This window comes from Corvus moneduloides, chromosome 18, assembly GCF_009650955.1.
Source record: "Corvus moneduloides isolate bCorMon1 chromosome 18, bCorMon1.pri, whole genome shotgun sequence".
NCBI classification, from domain to species: domain Eukaryota; kingdom Metazoa; phylum Chordata; class Aves; order Passeriformes; family Corvidae; genus Corvus; species Corvus moneduloides.
In genome coordinates, this window is record NC_045493.1 from 3,690,968 (window position 1) to 3,715,969 (window position 25,002).

Consider the following 25,002-nt stretch of genomic DNA (forward strand, 5'->3'; position numbering starts at 1 on the left):
TGAAACTCCAAATTTCATACAGTTAAAGAATTCCACTATTGCAATGTTTTGCTGAATGTGGAAAACACCTTTAATATTTAACATCAGCTCAAACTTCGGGGATGCCAAAATATCTTGTAATACTTAAGTACTTATCACGTTACAGTGGAGTAATTCTGTTTATTTAGATTCCTCCTTTTTATGCAAGAATGCTTTTCTGTGAAATACTGATTTTAATTTTTAAATAGGCACAAAGAACAGCTTGGGTTTATGAGAACCAAAACCCCCATAAAATATTTGGGGTTTTTTTTCTACTCTAATTTGATGCTAATAAATAAGCAGAAGGGGAGAGTGGCTCAAAGAAACCTTGGGACCAACATTTAAATAACATTTAGGTGACAAAAGAAATGCAAAATATTCTCCATGGTGTATCTCTAAACAGGATGGGTGTCTCAACTCCCCTCACATAATTAAAATGCTGAACAGCAGCACAGGAAGAGTTACTTAAGCCTTTGGTTCTAAAATAGCAATGCTCTGAGCAAAGCCAGGCATTTGGAGGGCTTTGGAACCGAGAGCTGTAACCCACGGGAAGCAGCTGCTGATTTATTCCATCAATCTCACATTTGAAAGCTATCAGTTCTCTGGATGCCTCAGGTAGCTTTGTCATTTTTCATTTAGTTCTAATTTGCATCCCCATGTTCTGCCCCGAATCTTGTGAGGGGGAAAAAAAGGCAGAATAGTGATGAAATGCACGTTTTTCATTTCACTTTATTAATGCTCCTTATTTTTATTGAGTTCAGGATTCTTTGGAGGGTGGGCGCTGCCTGCAGATCTCTGCAGGTTTAATGGCCAGCCCAGGTCATGAGAGCTAACAAGCTTTAACAAAAATAAATACAAATGCAAGTCCAGGGGAAAAATTGGTGTCTTCAGTCAAGGTTTCTGCTTGATGGTTTAAATCCTATTTGAAATTGGTGACTGAAGGGTTTTAAAGTGAACAGACTGGTGGCACTGGCTGACATGGATTTGGAGGACAGGCTCAGGACACATGTATGGAGCTCCATGACTGCTTCCATCATTAAATGAGGAGGTAAGTCAAGTTTTTTGTTTTGGGCTTTTTCCTTTTTTTTTTTTTTTTTTTTTTTTTTTTTTTTTTTTTTTTTATGGTGTTTGATAAACAATTAATTGGTCTGTCAGACAGTTGAAGGCAGCTGCTTGATCATGTCAAGCTCCTGTTAACACTGAAGAATTACTCATTTTGGAGAAGAAATAGCCTTTTGCCCATGAACTAAAATTTAGTAACACTGCCTAATTGCCACAGGAATATTTTTTTTCTGATGTGATTAGAGAAGAAACATTCCAAACCTCACACATCACAAGGCATCACGTAATGGGGAAGACTCTGAATACTGATGATCCTAAATCGTGTAACACAGTTGCACAAAACTGGTATAAAAACAGGAGGCAAAGATTCTGTTGGAAAGGATTTCTGGGGTAGTAAAAATCTCATCCATTGAGATTGGGAATTGCTGAAACAATTGGTTTAAGACTGTCTGGAAAACTAAGACATGAAGGAGAGTTTGACCCTTTAACCTGGGAGCCAGGGATACTCAGTGTGTAATGGGATCTCAGCATTAGAGTATTGATTAGGTCTCATTTTGGACCAAGCCTGGAGTTTTGCAGTTCAGGAAAGGGAAATAAAACATGGTAGGGTTGTTACCAGCTCTGCCTCAGCCTCTTGGCCTCATTCTCCCCTGAGAGAATTCAAAACTATTGATTTGTTTCCTCCTTCATTGAAATAACAATTTTGGAAAGAGCTTTGAAAGTCTGGGTGAAATACAGAAATGCAGTGTCTGTCCCCTGATGATGGATAAACCCTTGTCTGTTCCAAGGAAGGGACAATTGGTGGTAACCCAGTGAGTGGCTCTGCCCCAGCAGGCCTTTGCTCTTAGAGGATTTTGTCCATCTGAGTAGACACAGGCGCTTGCTTGTCTGCCATTTCCAGGTGCTGTGAAGGGGAGTATTTAGCAGATATTTTGGGGTGCAAAACTGCGGTGTTGGTGCTCTCATACCTGGGCTGCCTGTGTGGTGCGTCTGGGCAAGGGAGGTGGGGCATGGAAGGCAGATTCTGGACTGTCCTTGGAGGGAATCATGGAATCACAGAATGGTTTGGGTTGGAAGGGACCTTAAAGGTCATCTTCCAGCCCCCTGCCATGGCAGGGACACCTCCTACTAGCCCAGGTTGCTCCAAGCCCCATCCAACCTGGCTTTGGACGCTTCCAGGGATGGGGCAGCCACAGCTTCTCTGGGCACCCTGTGCATGGGCCCAGTGAGGAGTCTCTGGAGCAGTGAGCAGGGCTGGACACCTCTCAGTGCTAAGCTGGCTTTCTCAAAGAAGTCTGAAGGCGTTATTTGTTCGGAAATCCCATGAGGGCCAAAGGGAGCATGAAGGATGTGGTAGAATTGTGCCAGCCTCTGCTACCCCAGTGCTGAGGGCCTCGGGGGGAATCTCATCCACGTACCTTGTAACGGATGTGAACAGCCTCAAACACTGGCTGTGGCCTTCCCGAAGCATGCAGGGTCTCTTTATCTTGTCACTTAACCCAAGGTATCAGTAACCCGCACAGCCTCCGAGCAGAGGGGTTCCTCCCTATCCATCCTGCCTGGCAGGTGCTCCATCTCGATTATGCCTCAGCTCTGCTCTACCTGTCATGTTCCTGGGCTGAATGACAGAGCAGGAAGGTGCTGCTGGTGGGAGCATTTCCTGCCTGCCTAATGGGGATATAATTAATGGATGCAGCCAGTCAGCTGAGCAGAGGCACAAGCCCTCTCCTTCAGTCACCCAACCATGCTGTGTTACACACCCTGTTCAGTGGTGGTGTTGCATATTCACTTAAATTCTGAGGCACTGCTACCTTTATTTAATTAATGTATTATAGTGAGCCCTTTCACTGCTTCTGCAGCCTTTTATTGTCAAGTACCTGGTTGAATCAATGTCTCAGATGAAGAGGAATGTGGTGCATAGCCAGGCAGGCTCTGGGTACGTGGTTTGTCACTGGGGATTGCAGGATGTGCCTCTAACCTGGGAGCTGTCCTGGTCCTCGACCCTGCCTGTCACTTGTCTGGCTGCAGTTGTTCCCTCAGTGAGCTGAGTGTGCTGTGAAGGGGCTGCCAGGACAATCACAAAAATGTGACTGTTCAAAGTGCTTCTTTAGCTCTCACCCTGCTTCCCCCGAGGTCTCCTTTAGGGAGCAGCTGTGTCCCAAATGCCTGCTGTGAGGGCAGGCGGTGAGGGTGAGTTTTGCTGCCTGGGTGTTTAACCCAGCCATCATCATCATCAGAGCACATGGAAAGCCTCGCTGTTCATCCAAGAATTGGATTTTTACCTTCTGTGTTTTTTGGGATGTGCTGCCCGCTCTCACTCCTGGCACAGCTGGACCGGACTCCTGAGAGCTCCTGTGTCCCTTAGAGCTCCAGCCAAATGCTCGAGCCCTTTGGGACGTTGTTATAAAGGAGATGGGCGGCACGGTGTCAGTGCTGCTCCCGCACCATTAACTGGTTTAATGAACCTCTCAAACCGTTTTGGGGCGGAGCACAGGCTCGTGCTCGACCTCCCTGCCCCTGTTTGCTGTGTAGTTGCACGGCTCTGCTGGCAATGGGGTTGGAACTCCAGCACTAGGGTCTTTGTTTGGGAAGGCAGATCACTCTAGCTCAGCCCTGTGGTGGAGTTTGGGGACAGAGGGGGTGAGCAGCACTGTCTGCATTAGTGACAAGGTTTCTCGAGTGCTGAGACTCTGCAGCTCTCCGGACCCACACCCGGCTCAGGTGTTCCATCCCCTCACTCCGCGTGTTGCTCACAGAGCCAAACCCCTCTCGCATTTCCAATTTCACACCGACCTGCTCTTGACGTTTATAAACAAACTCTCCTATGTTCATCCATTTAAAAGCAACCAAATCCGTTCTGGAGAAATACTTTTCTCCTCTGTTTCTTGTTGCTGTGGCAATCGCCGGCTGCTGAGCAGAGCGGATGGGAGGAGCCAGCCCAGCATCAGGGCAGAGCATCCTCCTTTCCTGCATGGGCGCTGCTGTGAAGGGCATCCAGTGCCTGCTGCTGCCTGTCTCGCCACTGATTTTACTCCCAATGTGGTTTTGAAATACAAATCTCAACGGTTTCTACAGAGAAGTAAATGAGAACAAACTTGATGGCTCAGTCGGGCAGGCTGAGGCACAGGAGAACAATGATCAGCCAAAGGCTGAGGGCTGGCTCTGTAATTCACCTAGAAATTACTTTCTCCTTCCTCAACTTAGCTTTTACTCTGGGCTTAAGGGCAGCTTAACCTTCCTTAAGGCTTTGCTGTAGGTTTTTGGCTATGTCAGAACTTCACCTACACCTCTGAGCGCATTGTCTCTTCAGTGTCACCCTCTTGTCCCTTCTCCATCCAGCTGGACAGGCCAAGGCTCACTCCGGAGCAGGTGACTGGATGATTTCTGGATACTGAGCCCACCAGCTACATTTGGTAGTTGAGTGTGAGAAGCTGGTTGCATAAACCATTGGAAGAGAGCACATTTCCCTTGGCAGTAGGTGGAGATCACGGGGATGTTCTGTTAATCAGATTCGTCCGTGATCGGCTGACAGATGGCAGCTCTCTGGGAATAAATTAATAATTTGTTGGTCCAGGATGGTGAGTGTGGAATGGCAATGTCCATCCAGATTTTAGCTGGAGCTCAGAGAGGACCTGTGGTGTTGGGGTAGCACTGTGGCTCTTGGAAAGGAGGATCTCACTCTCCAAGGTGGAACTCATTAGCTAAAAACAATGAAATCCATCCTGAAGGGATCATGGGCTTTCTCCCTGACACCTCTGGCTCCCCCAGGGCATCAATCAGCTAAAGGATTGCAAAAGGAGAGGACGAAAAACTGTCTGACATCTGTGGGCTTTGATCTGCTGTAAAGATTTCTCCCCCCAGCTTTCGGGGAGAGGGGAATGTGTTAAAAACCAGAAAGCATGTGCTTGTAGTTCAGGTCTGTAAGGAGTAATTCCCTCAGTCGAATTTTCTCCTGGGGAATGAGCAGCAGCAGTGACACGGCTCTGCTGGTCACTGTCACTGGGGAGCTGAACATCCTCTGCCACGAGCTCTGCCAGGGGCACATGTGGCACAGGTGCCATTTGCAGACAGCATCGCTCTCCCAGCACACCTCCAGCCCCAGGAGGGAGGGGAGAGCTCAGGCAACCTTCCCGTCGTGGGTTTTTGTTTTGTTTTTGGTTTTTTTAGGTTTTTTTTTTTTTTTGTTAAGGCTTTCCTCTAGATATCTTCTCCAAATCCTCCTTTCCAAAGGCAGCTGTCTCAGCAGGGAGGTGGAAGCACAGGCAGGATGGGGATGATCAATGAGGGGAACCCCCTCCCTTCCCCTGAACTTTGAGGCCTCTGTGTGCAATTTAAAGTGGGGAAAGAAAGACATCTGTACTGAGGATTTGTCAGGCTTGTTCCTGGCAGATAAGTTGGTTTTACCGAGTGGCTTGACATGTAATTCCACACAGTGCGTAGATGTTTGTCTTATGTTTACCTAGAGGAAGAGATTTTCTATCAATCCTAAAAAAATTAACCTTGTGTAATGGTGCATTTCCTTGATGAAAAAGAGTGTGAAGATCTGTCAACATGTCAGCCTTGCCTGGAATGAGGGTCCTGCAGAAGACAAGTGGTATTAATGTCTTTGAAGATGTTTCATTTAGGAGTAATGGAGTCCCCAGGCTTTTGGGGGCCCCATTAATTGAGCTGAAGAGATTATAAAGCCTAGAAGGGAAATGCTGTTCAGAGCTGGGCAGGCAGAGACACTCTCAGAGGGAGAGGGTCAGATAGGTTATTTCCACAGTAAAATGGCATCAGAAGGATGTGAAGAACTGTTCCTAAATTACACTCCTCTGCCCGGATCATTTTAGGGAAGTCAGTAAGGCTTGGAGGTTTGCTTCTAGGGGAGAAAAGGGCTTGGGTCTGTGTTTTAGTTTAAAGGTGTTCATAGAAAGAAACACAACCCTCCTCTGCTCTCTGAATCATCAGGCAGGTTTGAGGGACCACAGAAATGAGTAAAAAAAAAAAAAAAAAAAAAAAAAAAGAAGAAGTCGGGAAACTTCTTGAAGCTTCCATATTTGTAATGCTGCAAGACAGCACACAGTGTCTCCTCTCTGAGGAAAAACTCGTGTTCAGAACCTGCCTCCTTTCAGAAGCTGAAAATGGATCCTTTACACGTGTATTTTTCCTACCAGGGACACAGTGTTTGGATGGAGATGTGTTTTCTGCCCGAGACACTGAGCAGAGTGTTCCTCTTGACAACTTCACGTTGGTTTTAAAACATTTTTTGAAATAATGCCATTTCTCTTCTGAAGGCTCTCAAGCTCTTACAAAAGTGGAGAAATGACACTTGTGAGGAAACAAGCACGGAGCTGTGGTGCCTGCACTGCTGGCAGGTTCTCACTGTTTGCCCCAACTTGCCAATAACCAAATACAACAACATCTGTTAATTGCCCTTTCTTTGCAAAATCCACTTATTTCATAAGCACCGGAGACTATGAGAGTCTGTGTTGCTCACGTTTAGGTTTGACTTGTAAATCCAGGTTTCTTGCTGGAGACCTGCTGCTGGTGTCTGGGGTCAGTACAAACAGTGTTTAGAGTTTGCTGTTTCACGGGAGGGGCTTTCTGTTGTTGGAGATGTTGTTTTGGCCTTGGACACCTCCTCTTAACGAGCTCCTTTGTCCTTCTCCAGGGAAACTTTCCAGCTCGCCTGAGGTTCTGAATTGGCTCTGAATAAAAGGTGTTGTGTGTCTGAAGTGCCCAGCCCAAGGGCTCTCCAGCAATCCAAACAGCCAGCACACAAAGCCATTAAACCTGAAGTGCCTGGGCATGATTACTTGGAGACAGTTTGCAGCCGAGTCCCGCAGGAACCGGCTTTGTCTGAAAAGCCGCCCCCGGCAGGTGGAAAAAGTCCGGGTAGGTCTTGTTGATTCATCAGGGTGGGTGGGAACAAGCAGAAATGAGATGAGGGAGGTGGGAGGGAGATGTTTTAAAGGGGATTCTGTGCTCTCCCCCCTCTGCTGAGGCACTGTTTCCCTGTGTGGTGGGTCTGAGCCACTGGAATATCCAGCTCGCATGACTAATGGCACTGGTGTCTTACATCCTGAAAGCAGATTCAGGGCCTGGAGGAGCCAGATCTTACCTCTTCAGTTCCATTTGCGGAGTGAAACCCCAGAGGTGCAACGCCTGTGCTGCCTCTGAGCTCCTTCATCTCCTGGCACCTCTTCCACGAGGAACACGGTGCTTTATTTTACCTCTTGGTACCACACCAGCTGGAGCAGTTTCTTCCAGGGTGGGGAGTCTCCTGTGCACACTCTGCTGAGCCAGGAAACTGCTTGGAGTTGAACGTGCACTTCCCCTCCTGTGGCTTGGAAGGCTGTATCTACATTTTTAGGGATTTTTTTTTTTTTTCTCCAACTTACTGAGGTACGAAGAGAAGATTATGGCACTTGATGATTTAATCAACATAATCTCTAGATAAAACATGCTTATGTTATACTACTGGGAGATATTAATTTATGCTGGTTTGCTTCTCCTAAGGTAAATTAATTCATTAGTTTTAAGACTGGATTAGTTGCACATGTGCCTTGCGTCTTAAAAAGGCAGTTCAGGAGTTCTTAAAAGCTTCTTGGCTTGGATTTCTCAGGAGTCATCAAATCCCTTCAGTGCAGGTTCCGGTGCCATGAAAAGTGGAACTGTGATGCAGTGCTTAAAGGTGGGACACGGGACCTGCTCCTGCCCTGTGCTCCCTTCTTTCCCCAGGAGTAGCATTTTCCCAGCTCATTAAATCAGAGAGAAGGTTTTGCCCCAGTTCTGGTGAACCAGAATTGCTCCTGTGATCCAACCTGCGACTTGAGCACTTGAGCTTAATCAGTGTGTGTTGGAGGAGACCTGCCTGGAGCAGTGTCCACATTCATCTCCCACTGGAGAGACCACCGGGACACTCGGGATGTGTTAAGTATCCACGGCCAGGCTGGATGGGGCTTGGAGCAACCTGGTCTAGTGGAAGGTGTCCCTGGAATGAGAGGAGCTTTAGGGTGTCTCCCAACCCAAACCATTCTGGGATTCTGTGCTGATGTGTTGATGTGTTTGGGTGACATTGGAAATTCAGTCAGCACCTCTGAACTGCCTGAAACCACCCCCCCCCCCCCCCCCCCCCCCAAAATGTATCATTGAAGCTCTGTGAGTGCAGAAAAAGAATTAAGAGCAGGAGATATTCACTGAGGTGGGTGGAAGGTGTCACAGCCCTTCTGCACAGGCAGGGAAACTGAGGCACAGTCTTCTCAAAGAGGCCAGTAGCAGCATGTAGCAGTAAAATCTGGGTGCTTGATGACAGCGGCTCCTCCTGGCGTCATTGGATTTGGAGTAGATTTGCTGAGGTGAGCCAGTGCCCGGCGTGGAGACACTGGCTCCAAGCACAGAGGTGCCTTGTCAGGAATGGCTCCCCCCACCCAGGGGGAGGAGAGCTGCCAGAGGCCCTCAGCAATTTCAGGGCTATTAGGGATGTGCTAATGAGCTTTCTGCATCATTTTCCAGCACTTCACTCCCCCAGCTCAACCCATGCATTAACACCTCCATCCGGAGAGGACAGCAAACACTCCACTGGAGCTGTAGCTCCATTTATCATGGCTCTGGGCATCAGCAGGGCTGGTGCAGGTGGAGGGGCGGAGGAGAGGACTTTTCTCCACTCTCCATCAACAGAGAGAGCAGGTGCTCAAGGCACCTCAAAGAAGCAATTGCTCCCAGATCTGGTCCCCCAGATCTGGGGCAAAACCTCACTGAATTAATGAGCTGGTGAAAATACTGCTGTGAGTAAAGGGAGAGGCAGAAAGTGCTGCTGCAGAATGCTCTCAGCCATCCATGGGCTCTGTGCTGGTGGAGGATCTTGTGTGGGATCTGTGCACCCAGGAAAGGCCACATCCATCTGCTGTTTGCCATGCATTCCTGGTGCTATTTTCCCTGGTACAGGCAGTCCTTTGGGCTGCTTCTGCATGGCACATCTCTGGGATGGTGGGATCTTCCCCCGCTCTGCCTCTCTGGATCCTGGGGCCATCTGCTCCTGGCTGGGGTGGGTGTGCTGGGGGCTGCTCCAAATATGGCACAGCCAGGATTGCTGTTCCCTATGGGACAGAGCCAGCTTGCTCCCAGAGCTGGGGGAAGGGAACTTCCATATCTCCATGGAGGTCGGGACAGGGATGAATTCACGAGGTTATACATCACATGAAGGGTGGGAAGCAGGTTAGCTGTCCAGAAGCTTTTCCTGGTGTAGCTCTTCCCATTGCTCTGCTGGACGTGGGTGCCTGTGCAAAGAGCACTGAGAGCCCTTCTTGCTTCACGACTTCATTTTTCCCATTTGAATATTCAGAGGCATTTTTTCTGCTTGATTATTTAGAGGTGAGTGTCTCCTCCTGAGCACGGTACTTTTGCAACTGATTTATGGTGTGATGCTCTGGCACTGGGATTAAATGTTAACACAGGAGGGCTGATGCAGTCTGCTCTGACCTGGGCACCTCCTGGAGGTCTAGAGGCATTTGGGGAATAAAATCAGCTAATATGGCCCTTTGCCACCCTATAGATGTGCCTGTTGGTGTGCTTAGCTCTTCGCCAGCCCCCCTGTCCACAGGCACCCTTGAGAAGCATCCCTGGGGCTGAGCTCTTGCCCCTCATATGGAGGCCCCTCTGTTCCTGCATGATTGTTTGTGTGTCCAGCTCCTCAGGGGCTGAGTTCTGGGGCTGTGCCTTCCCCCTGGGTGATGTCCAGGCAGGGAATGCCCCACACAAGGTGGAGATCACCTCCCTGCTGCCAGGTGGGTGGCTGTTTTACCAGGAGAGGAGGTGGAAAGATGCCCAACTGGAACTTGTCACTTCTGACTGCAGACATCAAGGATGTGTTACTGGCAGAGCAAAAGGGGAACAATGCTATTTTTGGCTGGATCAGGCTGTTTTCTCTCTCCAAGTACCACAGGCTGACACGAGGTGCTGTTGAACACTCACTCTGGTTTATCTTTGCTTTGGTGAACAAGGGGGAAAAGTGCTTTTTTAATTATAAAGGAAGTATTTGTAGTCTTTCATGCTGGCAGAGCCTTGGCAACAAAGCTGGTACGCAAGATATATTTTCACTTGGTTTAATGTCTCTTTCAGGCTGCTGATGCCTCTCCTGCATCTCCCACCCAGCCACCCAAGGCTTGTCCTGCAGCCACGGAGGATCCAGGTCAGTGTTTAAGAGCAGGGACTTTGCTGCCACAGGGATCTCCGCACTCCAGCCTGGTCTGCAGCCTGGGAAAGAGCCAAAGCAGGTGGGTTTGGAAGAACAGGAGAGGTGGGAATTCCTTGCTCCCAGGAGGGCAGGTACACTGGAAGTAGCAGTGGGAGATGGAGGATCCCACTGATGCTGAGCCATCCGTGCCGCTTCCTAACATGGAGAGCTCAAACCTGAGACGGCAGGATTATTTATTGAGGTGTTTGTTTGAAGTTGAATGGACAGGAATCACATTTCAAAACTGTAAAGAAAGAGCTTTTTAGTCCTTTTCCTTCCCACAAAACAGCAGCAGCATCTCCGCGGGGATGTCAGGGCGAATCTGTTTCACTGACAACAAGATTGTTCTGTCTAGACGGGGAAGCGCTGCCGAACCGAGGGAGGCTGCGGAATAATTTAAAGCCAAAATACTTTACAGACAGTAAATTTAAAAATAAAAGCTGGCTTGACACATGATGCTTGATGTGTGCGGGTGGGATGGCGGCTGGCTCCGACACAGAGTGTGATGGCAGGGATTGGCAGGTGTCACTCGGGGTGACCTGGTGGCTACTGACTTGTCACCTTTCCTGAATAAGTTTCCACCACAATTGGTCCATGGAGGCGTCTGAGTGGCCTGTGGAGCTTAGTGCAGGGATTCTCTGCCATATCTTGAATTCTGTAGCTCTGAGGCAGCTGCCCAGCCCTCCCTGTCCCCTCAGTGCCACCTCCTGACTGGCACCAGGCAATGTTTGGGTGGGTGGGGTGCCACCTGGAGGGGCTGGCAGCCAGGGTTGTCTGAGGCTCAAGGGTGTGGTGGTGAGGTTGCAGCCCAGCCAGCATAAGGAATTTCCTTTCTTCTGGCAGAAAAAGAAAGATGAAATATTAAAAGCATGGCTCAAAGGCTGCTGTATATATATGATCTTTTTTTCCTTCTGCTCAACACTGCTTTGGTGTTGCTCAGAGAGACAGCAGCCAGTCAGAGCAGGAGGGATGCCCTGCCAGAGAGCAGGGAGTGGGGCCGAAGCAAGGGAGGAAGACGAGGATTGTCTCAGGTTCTTGATTTCGGGGCTCATCGTGAATGCTGACACTTCAACTCCACCAGCCTTTTAAGACTTTAGTTTTCTGTTCAGCATCAGGAAACAAAACCTGGGGTTTTTTGTCTCTGTCTCTACAGGTGAGGGCAGCACCCCTCAGAAGCAGGAGGACACCTTCATGTGGGCCAGTGTCTTTGGATGAGGGAGGATGCAAGATGGGAGGAGCAGAGGGCCAAGGCATCTGTCAGCTCTCCCTGGAGAAGTCCTGCAGGCTCCCATCTTGCCATTTGTGCCATCCTGGTGAGTTCAAAAGTCTCTGACGACTTTCTGAAGTGGTGGTGGTGGTGTGAGGTTTATGTGAGATTTCTCCCAGGGTTGAGCTATTTCATTTGCTTCTGCTGATGACCTTGGGATCCAGCTGTCGGGCAGCAAGGCACGCTGACAGCATGTGCTGTGTCCTAAACTCAGGAAAATTTGAGGCTTACCAAGCAATCACCAGTGATTTAGCTGCTGGGTGGGCAACAGGAACCAGCATCCCAAAGGAGGCTTCACGGGGAGTGCAGGAGGGGAGAGCAGGGAGAGAGAGCTGAGGGCTCTTGTCTGCCAAGGGAGGAGTTGGAGGGATCCAATTCAGGGGGTTTAACACTGTTTCTTCCTCATCTGCTCCTGCTCTGTCAGCAGGTCTTGATCCTCAGGGAATGTGGGAAAAGGAAGATGCAGGGAGTGGACTTGGAGCAGGATTAACTTTACACCTCTGCAGGCACTGACAGCAAGGGCTCTTTATTTGCTGATCAAGGATGTGCCCAAACGAAGCAGGCTGGGGACACAGTCAATTGCTGGAGCTCACAAATTGGGATGAGCTGTGAAACAGAGTTTGACCTCGACTCCAGCTCCAGCTGCTGCCTGGTCTCAGCCCTCGGTCCTGTGTTTCTTCTGGCAGGGCAGGGTGGGGACAGGCAGCAGGAGGGGGACCTGATGTCCTTTTTCCCACAGCCTTGTGCATTCCCCTGCCTGCTGCTGACTGTGAAACACCCTGTAATTAATTACACCACTCTGCAGCCGCCGAAAATTTATTTAGAGTGTAATGTTTGCTGCTGCTGCCACTTACACAATGGCAAATGTGCCATGGCTGCTAATGGGTCACTGAAGGGGATCACACCACTGGAGCTGCTCTGGGGGCAGGGAGAGGAAACGCTGCTAGGAAGCTGAGACAGATCTGTTCTAGTAGAATGGGCTATGGTGCTTGCAGGAAATTGCTTGCTTCCCTGATAGCATCCACCACTTTAATAAATCAATTTTTCCACTAGTTTGTTTAGCTTAAGCTTTCTCCACCCTGCATCCTCAAAATTAGTCTAATAGGACTTTATTTATCTCTGAGAGGTTTAGAAGTTATTTTCCTTCAAGAATTCACTTTCCTTGGGGCCCTCAGAAAGAGAGGGGCTGAGGGGGTTGTCAGCTGAAGAAAAAAGCCTCAAGAAAAGCCTCCCTAAAAAGGCATGTAGAAATCAGCCCAACCTGAAGCAGCTGACGGCCCCACTGTTGAGTTTTAATGTTTCTGTGGGGCTGGTTTGTGTGAACTGAAGCAGGTTGTGTTTATTCTATAGAACCCTGTGGGTATCTTGCACTGGATCTCACGTCCCCAGTGCACTGAGAGCAATTCAGTTCAAGGAACCACCACCAACACGGTACCTTTATTGCCAGTCCTGCCTGATAAACCTGCTCCCTCCAGGACGGCTGAGCCCAGTGAGTAGCCCAGACCTGTGTGTATGTGTGTGTTCAGGAGAAAGCAAAGCTTGTGCTCGGGAGCTGTGTGCAGGGATCCCAACAGCAGGTGCTTCAAACAACCCCAAGGGCTGCTTTAAAAACATGAAATTTGCAGAGCTCTGCACAGCCAGTCCCTGGGTTTTTCCAGCACATTGTGATCCAGGTGGTTGTCAGCTTGGAGGGGCAGAAATATGCTGTAATTCCATGAGCCTTCTGTCCTTCCCAACATGACACTGCAAATCCATTGCAAAACCCAGCATGGAATCAGTGACTTACGCTGGGTTTTGGCTTTATGAGCCTGGGGTTGCTCTACTGAGCTGTGTCCTGTGTGGGCAGGTGTCTGGTATTTGATGTCCTGGAGGGCAGAGCAGAGGTGCATGTTCCTGGCATGTGGAGCCCCTGTCACAGGATGAAGCTGGGCTGGGAGCCTTGGTTCAAAGATCCTTGTCCGTGGCAATTTCCCTGGATCTCGGATGGCTGTGGGAACCAGGAGCTCTTGTCTCACCCATGCCATCTTCCTGGCTGCCTTCAGGCTGTGGCAAACAGCCTTTCCACCCCTCCTGCTGAACTGCTGGTACCGCTTTTCCCCTCCATTTCAGCCCTCATGGGGACATCCCCGGGACTGGGAACCACTGGGGGTGCGGATCACAGCTGGCTCCTCGTGGAGTCACGACAGCTCCTGGGACACAAGCAGCTCCCCTGCTGCCTACACAAGCTGGTTTCTATCTGCCATGTCTGGTGGCACCCCCGAGCTGTCCAAAACCACCCGGGTGCTGTGGATGCAGCCTTGTCTGGGAAAGGAGCGCTCTTGGCTTGGAGCATCTGAGGAGAAACAAGTCAGATGCCAATGACTGCACCGGCTGCGTTGGCTCTTGCTGAGGGACGGAAACAGTTGGAGAAGGTCCCCCTTTGTCCCTCTCTCTAAAAAGAAGGGGCTTGTCAAGCCTGGCAGGAGCAGAGGAGCTCTCTGGGGAGCAGGGGTGTCCCTGAGCTGCTGGCCGGGGGATCTGCTGCCACCCTGGTGCTGCAAGAGAGGGGCTGTCCCTGCCCCAGCAGTGCCCTGGCAGCAGCAGGGTGGTGGAGGCGAACAGGGCAGGCACTGGGGAGTGCAGAGAGCTGCCTCCCAGCTCCCTTCTGAGGCCACAGGATGTGGGAGAGAAAGTGACTTTTACAGAAATAAAGGAGACTTCCTTTCGGGTCAAGTGCTCTGGAAAGGAATGATTTTGAGATTAAAGGCTTTTTGCTCTCGTAATACAGATTCACATTGCCTAGAGGGAAGTCTGCCTTATGCCAGGGTGTTTTTCCCTCTGGGGGCATTGCAATTGCAATTGAAGATTATTTTTCAACATACAAAAGAGAAGAAGAAAGCTGAGAGAAGGCTTTAAAACATATCAGGCATTCTTGTGGTCTGTTTTAATTTGTTAGCTTGTCTCTCTCGCTTGTAACATCCCTGTTGGGTGCAGGGATTGTTCCTGCTCTTCCCTTAGTGACTTGTTCCTTCCCTTTGGCATCTTCATCAATCCCAGGCTCTGTTTTTAATATCTGTCCTTCTGTCCTTCTGTCCTTCTTGCACCCAGGGCTGGTTCACAGAGCAGCAGGAGCTCCTGTGTGCTGCCCTGGGTGGGGATCACCTCATGAAGTGGGCTGGAAGAGATAAGAGAATCACAGGATGGTTGGGGTTGGAAGGGACCCTAAAGGCCATTTACTTCCAACCCCCTGCCACGGGCAGGAATGTTACCCACTGGATCAGGGTCTTGGTTAGCAGGGGCTGAGGAGAGACCAGCCCTCAGCCTCGAGAGCAGCCAGGTGAAGCCCCCTCTGAAAGGTCTGGCATGGACCCTTTCCCTGTCAGTTTATAATCTGAAGGGTCTCTTTTGAAAACATGTTATGTTTGGCTTTGGTAAGGCCACGGGAAGCATCAGTGTTTAATTTCTCTGCTTTCTGCTGGTTTTTCTCCCCCCTGCCCTGCAGGGATGAGGCACATGCAGGGCTCTGCCGCTGCTTAGTGTGAAGTGCTGTAAAACCCCGGCATTGATTTCTCAATCAAAGGTGTCTGCTCCTCGGTCTGTGCTTTAATGCCTGAAAATCCATTTTTCACTCCCCAACAGTTTGCTGTAAGGTTTTAAAATCAACTGTTGTGCTTCAGAGCTCGGGGAAGGGAATGGATTCAGTCAAGCTGGCTCACCAGTGAGTTTTGAACCAGACAGAAAACAGCCAGAGCCTGTGGGGGCTCTCCAGTCTCAGGTGAGACCTTTGCCTGTGCATCACTGTGGGTTCGTACAGGACAACATTGTTCTCCTTATTCAGCTTTCTCTTTTTTGGAAAGCTGTGCGTCTCCCTCCTGCCCCAACAATGACCCTGGTTCAGCAGGTTTGTGCTCCCCAGGCTTTGGGGATTGTAGGCTGAAGTTTCAGAGCGTCCTGAAAACAGATGCCAGAAAAACCTCCAGACTTTTATATAAAAGAAAAAAGAAAAAAAGGAACATCATGTTCCCACCTGCGCTTCCCGTATTTTCTTGGCAATCACAGCGTTTGCTCCCTGTTTCCAAAGCATTGTGCTTTGCTGCTCTTCAGGGGCTGTACAGCTGACCCAAGCCTTGTTAAAGTGCAGCTGGTTTTGGGGAGGAACAGAGTGGCTCGGGGCAGCAAGGAATGCTGCTGCCCTGGACTGTGCTCCTGCAGGAATTACAGCTGGAGACTGAGCTGGGAAAGCTGCTGCAGCTCCTGCCTTGGCCTCTGCCCCCTCCATCAGCTCTCCTTGATTGCTGCCACTTTTTAACCCCATTTTTCCCCTTGCTAGAGGAGGGCAAATGCCATGGAAAAGCCTTTCCAAAGGTGGGAATGGGGTTGCTTTGCATCCCTGGGAGGTGCTGGTGGAGGCTGGAGTGGAGGGGAAGGCTGGTGAAATGCAGGTGACTCCTGGTGCTAATTGTATGCAGCAGATTTATCTGGAAGGAGCGGAAGGATGTGCATCAAGGATGTCTCAGTTATTCAAGTGAGAAATCAAATTAAACTTTGCATCAAGCAGTGGAGCTGCTCTGTGCTGGGAGTTGTGTTGGATCCACTAAGGTTTCTCCATGCCGGGCCCCCAGGAGGTAGTGGAGAGGAAAACTAGTGCTCAGTGTCAGGGGCTGTGTTTGCTGCTCACCTGGATGTGTTAATGATGAGGGCAGGAGAAAAGGGGATTGGTGCTTTAACCTTCAGGATATCTGTGTGGGGAGGAGGACAGTGGCTCCACAGCAATGCCAGTTCTGTGTGCCATGGGATGCGTGTCCATCAGCAGGCACTGAGGGATCCTCAGGGATCAGCCCCAGGGAGCTGGATGTCTAGAAAATGCTCTTGTCCCAGTTATCTGTCTCCTGATCTCCCAGTAATAGGCTGGGAGATGGGGCCCCTTGGGAACCCTGGGCTGTCTGGGAGGCAGCTGGGAGAAATTTGAAGGAAAGCAAAAATAATCAGCATCACACAGACGTGTGGCTCTGACTTGCTTCTCATCAGGCACAAGTCCACATGTGCTCCAGGCAAGGGAAAGATCTGGACAAGACCTTGCTCCCTGCACGGGGACAGATTGCTCGGAGGCTGGATGGAGCAGACTTGGCATGGGAGAGGGGGCAGCCTGGAGGAAGCTGCCAGCCTGGTGCCAGGGGAATTGTCTGCTGGGAATCTGTGCAGGATTTTGGCTGCAAAATGATTTCCTCACATGGCACCAGAGGCTCTGAGTGCTCCCAGGTAACCAAAGTTCATCTAGCTCTCACCATGGTGATGGTGGGACACACCAAAGAGCTGTCAGGAGGAGGAGAGGAACACTGAGCTTCCTCCAGTGCAAATGCTGAATGCCAAAGGTTCTCTGCCTCATGTACAAAGGCCCAGCTTGGCAGCTGCTCTCTGGTTTGGTCTCTCTTCATCCCTGGTGCTCTGCCTTGGAAGCACTCAAGCTCTAGCTTGGTATTTAAAAGCAATTTGCAGCACTGCTGCTCTGCTGCCAGGAGTAAAATTGGTCTGACCTCAGGATGTACGGACATATCCTGGTGCTGGAGCATGACAACCCCGTAACAGGCAGGGCTGAGTCTCCTTGGGTGTCCTGCCTACTGCTAGGGCTAGATTAGGGCTCTCCAGCCAAGTAAATACCTTCCCTTCTTCCTTTTCTGTCATCTTACAAGGATTTTCGGGAATTTAAGATGTTAAACCCCATTTAGGCAACACTTATTAATTCCAAGATGTAATTTATTTACAGTGTTGCTATTCACAGCAGCAAGAGCGGGTAATTGCTGCAGTTTGCTTTCCAGGCTGGGATCTGAGAGGCTTGAAAAGCCTGAATGTGGCAGCCAGGGCTGACTCTGGGTGGATCCTGCCTCCCAGGGATACCACGAGCTGATTTGCACCCAGATACCCCAGCTTTTGCTCAAGGCAGTCCTTGTCCTGGGGCATGGAAACAGGCCAGGGGCAGGAATGCCATCCTCTCTTTGTGGCTGTGTCAACCCAAAGGTCCTGTGGTGCCTTTGCTGTCTCAGTTGTTCCCTTTTGTTTGTCCTGGAAGGATCTGGATGTCCTCATCCTGCTCCAGAGCTCCTGCAAGTCTGGAAAAGACACCTCACTGTGGACCTCAGGGCAGAGCTGCAGAAAATCAACGAGGCCAAAGCAAATGAGGCCCTACATACTCGTCTTTCAGGCTGCCAGCACCAGGGATGGCATCTGTGCAGCATGCCATCAGGCTGTGTTTCTCCCATCTCTCCCTGGCACAGGCTGCTGCTCAGAGCTGCAGCAATGCTGAACTGAAGCTCTGCTGACATGTAGCCCTGTGGCCAATTCCTCTAGAGGTGGCTGAGCTGTTTACCTGGGACACCAGCTCCTCCAGGATGAGCTGGTCTGTGGGGCAGAGCTCTCCAGCCCCATGCTGGGGAAGTGTCCAAACAAGGAGACTGCAACACCTGCCACCCTCATCCAGTTTCATCTCCATTTTGTCTCCAGCTGGGGTCAGGTTGAGAGAAGGGAGCAGCCTCCCATGTTTTGGGGGTGGAGCAGCTCTCCCTTCTCCAGCTCATGGACCACTAGGCTGTGTCTTGCCATCTACACTAGCAACACCTTCACCTTTTTATGCTTCCCAGGGACCATTGGAAAATGGGGAAAAAGAACTGCTCCTCTTCCCCTCATATGGGACTCGGATCTGTGGGGGTGAATGTGTTTATATAGGACTGTGAGGTCCTGGTTTTGGTTTGGTTCCAGAGGCGCTGCCAAAACTCCAATGTTTCCTGCAGACTTTGACAAATTATTGCAAAATATTCTGGTTTTATCTTGTGGCAGCCTCCTGAGATGCTCCTCTTCCTCCTCAGCCCTGCTGAGCCTGCCAAGGACACAGTTGTACCCAGCCTCTGTCTCCAGTTGAGCCTGATCCATAGTTCCTGTTTGTGGGTACAGGAAGTGTTCCACACTCTCAGGAGTGGGTAGGAATGGCAGCCTGGATGGATTGGCCATCTGGAATGCTACTGGGCCATTTGTTACGGAGGATCTTGCAGGAAGAGCCTCTAGTGCTGCAGTGAACTGTGTTGTTGGGATAATTTCTGGGAGCTCCTGCAGGCAAGTTTTGGCTTCTGAAATGCCTGAAACCAGTGAGTTTGGATCACTGCCTGCCTGCTGTGATGATCCTCTTTAATATCCTTGTCCAAGTATCCATGGAGAAGCGTGACCTCCTTCCTAGGCTGAGCATGCCAGGATGCTGCCAGAGGGTTTCTGGTTTTGTTTCTTGATCCTGACCTCTTCCTTGTGCTCTTGGTGATGCCTCGTGATGTGGTGAGCAGGGGCTGCAGGGAGCATGTCTTCCCTCTCCATGACTGACAAGCAGAGCAGGAATCTGGCCCTGGAGCATCCCCTGCCCTTTGTAGGGCTTGAGTTCAGCAGTCCCCAAACTTAAAATGCAAATGAAATGGAAATCTGCGGGGCAAAGGGGCTGCTGACTCCTTCACTGTCGGGCTCTGCTGCCCCCAGAAGAGTGTTCTGGCTGTTACTTGTGTTCTCCTTCCCCAGCTAGCCTGGGCAAGGCACTGGCATGATAAAGGAAGGCAATTTCCTCGGCTCGTGCTGAGATCTTATTATGCATTTCCATTAAGCCACAGAAGAGGAAGGGGCAACCCAAGTTATCTGGAGCTGTGGCGCTGTGCAGTTGTGCAGCACCATAGCCCTGCCAGCCCTGGGGGAGGCTGGAGTGGGCTGAGGAAGGGGGTTACCCAGTCACAAGGAATCAGGTTAATGTCTTGGAGCCGGGATCTTGGCTCTCTGCCGGCTCTTGGGCGGTGCAGGCAGCTGAGAAGCAGAGGCTGTGGATGCAGATGAGTTGGTGGGGAGATTAGGTCAGACAGCAGGGTCTGCACGGGGGTAGAGAGCAGGGTGTTTTCCTCCTTCCTTTTCTGCCTGGTTTGTTTTTCTGTGTGCATGACCAGCGCAGGGCAGGGTCTCCTGCTGCTGCACTCACCCCAGATCCTGGCTGGATTCTGGGGCTGCTGCTAGAGCTGACCATTTCTAAACTTGTTCAGCTCTTTCTCTGCTGCTTGTGGTTCTCTGCAGCTCACCCCTGACGTCCTGCAGCAGATCCCCTGTAATGGTCAGTGGTGCCATGGGGGCACTGCAATGTTGAGACCTGTCAGAGGGTTAAAAAAGGGCTTAATGCAGAGGAAAGGAAATCCTGCTCTGCCAGAGACCTTATTGGAGAACCTTATCTAATTAACCTCAGAGGTGATTGGCTCACAGTGCTGTTGTGTGCCAGCAAAGAGCCTAGGAATTGTCTTCGTTGGGGTCTCTCCCCTTGGAAATCCTGACCAGACCTGCAGACAAGAAGGGCTGGAGCAGAGCAAGGCTGTGGGGGGTGTTTGACTCAAACTGCAGGGTTATTGTTGCACAGCTCCAGGTCCCTTTCTGAGTTGGCAAAGCCTCCTCAATACTCCCTCCCAAGTGCTTCTTCGATGGATCCAAGCGCCTCAGCTTCTCCAGACACCCCATCTCTGCCCTCTGTGGGGCTTGTGTGAGGAGCTCCAGGCAGGAGGAGCGGCGGGGCTCTGGATGGCTCCTCTTGCAGGTGATTCCCGTTGTGCCGGGGTCTGGCAGGTCTGTCCCAGCAGGCAGGGCTGTGGCTGGTAAGGGGAGGCTGCCAGAGCAAACACCTGCTGCGTGTGAGCATCTCCAGCCCGGCTCTGTTGCAGCGAGGAACAAAGTCCCTAGTGTGTTCCAGCCGATAAAGGAGAGATGTGGCTGCACACCCTGCACGTGGCTGTGCCCAAAGAGGGCACTGCCGGGCCACATTCCTCCCCAGTATTCTCCCTTTCCACGGAGTGCCTTCCCAGCCCCAGCTGCTGACTGGGAGCAGGGTTCTTCTCTGCAGAGCTCAATGGAAGCACCAAACCTCAAGGATTTCTTGAGGGAAAATCATCTTGGCTCGAGATAAGGCTTTTTTTTTTTTTTTCCTGAGGTGTAGCAATTACACAAAATAAGAAGCTGTCACTGCAATGCCTGTCCTGCTTTCTGACAACCTGCTCTTCTCAGGAGCTTAGGTGAAAAACCACATACATCAGATGTGCTTTTCCTCCTGTTACCATTTTTTCTTTGCTTGGCTGCCTTGACTCACTTGCAGGGAAGGCTTCATCCCATTGCTGAGGGTCCCCTGAGTCCCCAGCAGCTGTCAGTCCCCTTGTGTGTTCTCAGCAGCTCCCCCTTTGCACACACCCTCGGGTGGCTTCTGTAGGGAAATGCTTCTGATTAAATCTTGCTTGTCCAGGGAGAAAACCGGGAAGAAATAGGTTGGGAAGCCTGTTCTGACAGAGAGCTATCAGAGATGGGAATGGCATTCCGAGGCTGCTGCTCTGCTCTGTAGGAGGAAAGGCTTCAAACAGCAATTAGCCTGCACTGCCATTTCCAGGGAAACGGATCTCAGTGCGCCGGACAATGGGTTGCAGGAGGCAGGCAGGTTAAAAGCTCTAATTCTGGGACGATATATTTAGGTGGGCTTTTTTCCTTTCAAAGAAAGGTAGGTTAAAAAGGCTCTGACTCCTTTAAATAGACTCTCCTTCCATAACCAGCTTGGAGCTGCATCAGGAGCACTGGCTGTTCCCTGCCACCCTGGTGCTGGTGACAAATGCCCAGCCGGGGTATCTTGGGAACCTGCCCTAGTGTCAGAGCAGAGGGGCTGAAGGAAAAGGGTCTGGGTTCCCTCGGTAGCTGTCACAGGGAGAAGTTCTCTCCTGCCGTTTGCCAGTTGTGGTTTTTATTCTATTAGCTGCAAAAGAGCAGTGTAAATGGTAATTTAGTCTGGGTTACTGCAGCACAGTGCAAAACTTAGCACCAAGCCAGAACCTTGTTCTCCTGCCATCATCCCTGGATCCCTAAATGTCCCTGATCCCCTCTGGTGGCATGTGCTGGAGCATGGGGGCAGCTGTGGGCCTGCAGAGGGGAGCTGATGGCAATAGGCCAAGTCTCTATCACCCAAAGGGGCTTTCTTGCCTCCACCACAGTGGAATGCAGAGATGCCTGAGTGAGGAATTGGGGAGTCCAAAAGGATCAGGGCTGCTCTGTAATGCTGAGGAGCACAAGGAATTCTCTCCAGCTGTAGGGCTGCTTCTCAAGGTAGGTTGGCCTTGTTGTCTAGGAGATGTCCTGGTGGTGTTTGGGCTGGCACCCTCAGAGCCACATGCTGCTAACACACTTTGCTGGTTGGTTGGTTGGATGTGTTGTGCTTTCCCAGAAACGTGTTTTCTGCCATGTGGGATATATTCCTGCCCCACTGAGCTGGGCAGGCTGTGATCCTAGGCAAGGAGCTCCCAGGGTGGTGTTTACTGAGGATGAGGGGAGCTGACAGAAGCTTTTTCCCATCCTTTGCTTTGGCATACTGGGGCCTGCTCATTTCCCCAAATATTGCTCCTCTTGGTCAACTTGTGGTGTCCCTGCTTATGGCAGGGGGGTTGGAGGTAGATGATCTTTCAGGTCCCTTCCCACCCAATCCATTCTGTGTTTCTGTGAGCTCCTGGTAGCTGTTTCTGTCTCCTGTTCCTGAAGTGCTCCTTCCTCTGACCTCCTTCCACTGATGCTCATGTCCATTCTCTGCTGCCGTGCATGGCCTGTTCTGCTCCCTCAAGTGTCTCCAGCTCAGCCACCCTCTCCCAGCGTTCTCCTGGCCAGCACAGCTCGTTCCCAAGTAGTGCTGGGAAGCTTCCCCTGGGAGCAGAGCCCACCCTGTCACGCTCTGCCCACATGCCCGGCTGTGGGGGCTCCGTGTTTGCCCCCCTTCCCTGGAGCAGTGGGAAGGGCACATGCTGTGCAGGGGAGGATGAGGTGGGAGGTAGCACCAAGGCCCCTGTGACTCAGGCGATTACCACGAGCTGGCAGCTGTGCACAGGCTTTTTGGAGTGGTCATGGTGAGGAGCTGCATCCTTTCTGCCTTCCCAGGAGGGCTCGGAGCAGGCTCCTGCACACCTGCCTTCCCTTTCGAAGGGTGGGGAGAATTTATTGCAGTTATTCACATGGCTTTTGTAGTGTTTAGTCTGCCAAGAAGACTGCTGTCACTGCTTGGCTGTTGTTTGCTCCTGTCTGTGCCCCACAAGCATCAGTGAGGCTCCTGCTGCCCTCCAAAACCCCTTTGCCAAACTGCTGCAGGGACAAAGTGAGCTTTGCCCTGGCAGAAAGGAGCCTCTGGCACTGGGTCCTGTCCCTGTGGCTCCTCTTGGCTGTGTCCAGCACGAGTGGTGTTTGTTGGCAGGGATTCCTCCCTGCGCTGCTGTCTGCCTTGTGCTTGTTCCTAAGAGGAACAAGCAGCACATGACGGTATCAGAGACAAATTCGGCTCCCAGATGTCCGGGCAGAAGTGAAGGATCTGGAAATCTGAGCTTCACCTGGCTGCAACTCATTCTAGGCTTTGCTGGAGCAAAACCTGGCTCTGTGCAGCTGCTTATCAGCTGCTGTGGTGCCCGATTCCCTCTGCCATGGAACAGAGAGGTGGGAACAAACTTTGGCAAATCAACTATGCTCTTCCTGGGGAAGCAGCACGGGGTGGGAAAATACTGGGGCACGGTTCACCAGCTGCAGCCATGGGGCTGGCAGTGGGAGATGGGACTGACTGAGCCAGGCTGCAGGGCTGGGAGGTGGTGCCGTGGCCATCCAGGAGCTGTCCCTGTCCCCTGTGTCCCTGAATGAGTGGGGGGCTGGCGGGTTTAAACCCCAGCTCTACGCTGTGGGCAGCAGGTCTGGTGCTGCCGTGTGCTTGAACAGTTGCCAGGTCCGAGCTGCTACAGGCTTATCCGTCACCAGTGACGCTGGCCAGGGGACAGCGTGACTTGGGGTCCTTTGGAGAAGGGGCAGCCTCCCCTCGCTCCCTGCGCACCCTGCCCCACAGCAGTGCCCACCCTGCTCGCTTGATTTGTCCGCGTTCATCGAGGATGAAGTCATAGATATTTCTGGGCAGCAATAGGATCTCGCTAGCCAGCTCTCCTTTAATAAGATCCCAGGCACTGGAGGTGCCCCATTCCCTTATCTCCCCTCTGCAGATGTGCATTGCCCCCCTCTGCCTCCAGACTGGGAGGAAGCAGCCGAATCGCTGCCACAACCCCTTCTCTACCTGTAAATAAAAGGGGAGGTTGGATGCTGAAGAAAGGCATGAACACAGCACTGCTCAAGTTTCTGTGGCTCCCAGGGCTTCCTGGAAGCTGTCTGATGAAAAGGGAATGTCCCTAGCCAGGGAAGTGAGTGCCAGAGCATGTCTCCTGGCCAGAGGGGCCACCACGAGCCAAAAATGTGAAAAATTATGTAGAAAGAGGGAATGGATAGCATTTCATCCAGTACAGAGCCTGGAAAATGTAGAAATTGTGAAGGGAAGGAAACAATGGGATGAGAAACTTCAGTGGAATTACTAGCAGTGAGGAGGAGGAATTGATTTTTAGCATATGAAAAAGAAAAGGGGGAAAGAAAAAAGCTCTCAGCAATGCTATTGGACTTGGAAAAGCTGAGTGTGTGGTGTTCTCTGTGGAGAAGGGATGATGCCTTCAGCTCATTTGACAGTGACCCTGTGGGAATCTGTTCCGATTCCTGCCATGGCCCAAAGCAGCAGCAGTTGGGAGCGTGGGGGGCTCGGGGCAGGCAGGTCCCCCAGATCCTGCCTGGGGCTGGAGAGGAGTGAGGAGCAGCTTTCTGGATGAGCTATGAGCCATGGGCTGCTCTCCAGGCTGGGCTCCTGGGAAGCGCTTGATGAAGGTTTAGTGTGAGGTTGTGTAAAGATTGACCTGATAGGAGCAGGTCTGATTGAGGCTGGGAGCCAACTCAGCTCCCAGCCGGGTCAAGCTGTGGTGCTGATACGATCACTGCTCAGAAATTGAGAGTTTTCTTTGATCAGAAAGTCTTGAACATGACACCCTGCTGTGGAAATTGGTCTGGGTCGAAGCTCTGCGCTTCCCCAGGGGGCATCCCCACTGCCCAGGCCAGGCTGGAACAACACCTGCAGGACTTGCAAAGCCATTTGGGGTCTGTCCACTGGGGTCAGGCAGTGCTACCTCCTGTGAACCAGAGGAGCCCCTTGTCCCCAGATCCCTCGGTTCGATGCAGCGGAGCCCACACCTAATTGCTGTTAGAATTCCCTGTTGCTATGGCGACTCCCCAAGTGTGATGCCCTCGGTGCTATGTCTCCACTCCCAGGTCTTGCATCCCCACCAGAGAGCTGTGTGTGCACCTCAGGACATCCACATGCTTCATCCCAGCTTTCAGAGGTGCTTCATAGTCCCCTTGGAGCATGAGCAGAATCTCTCCTGAGCTGCTGAAGGGTTTGCTTGAAAGGTCTGATAAGAAGGTTAAGGAGAAGTCAGCAGTGCTCACCCCAGCAGTGCCGAGAGCTCGACAGCTAAACTTAGCCCCTGAGTCACTCATGAGTCAGCAATTCGGGGGCAGGGAATCTTAATTTCTCTTT

At 51.2% G+C, this 25,002-nt stretch overlaps 1 long non-coding RNA gene across 3 annotated transcripts in view; it reads left to right on the plus strand.

The window, feature by feature from the left end:
- The first annotated feature begins 518 nt into the window (after positions 1 to 518).
- The window catches only part of LOC116453103, a 42,021-nt gene continuing 17,537 nt past the window's right edge, over positions 519 to 25,002 (plus strand). For 2 of the 3 annotated variants that reach the window (XR_004243680.1, XR_004243681.1), the window contains exons 1-4: positions 520 to 1,066; positions 6,734 to 6,957; positions 10,183 to 10,337; positions 11,451 to 11,610. This is a non-coding gene — a long non-coding RNA (uncharacterized LOC116453103). Of the gene's footprint in view, positions 1,067 to 6,733; positions 6,958 to 10,182; positions 10,338 to 11,450; positions 11,611 to 25,002 lie in introns of all 3 variants that reach the window. The other variant, XR_004243682.1, reaches the window with a different exon arrangement.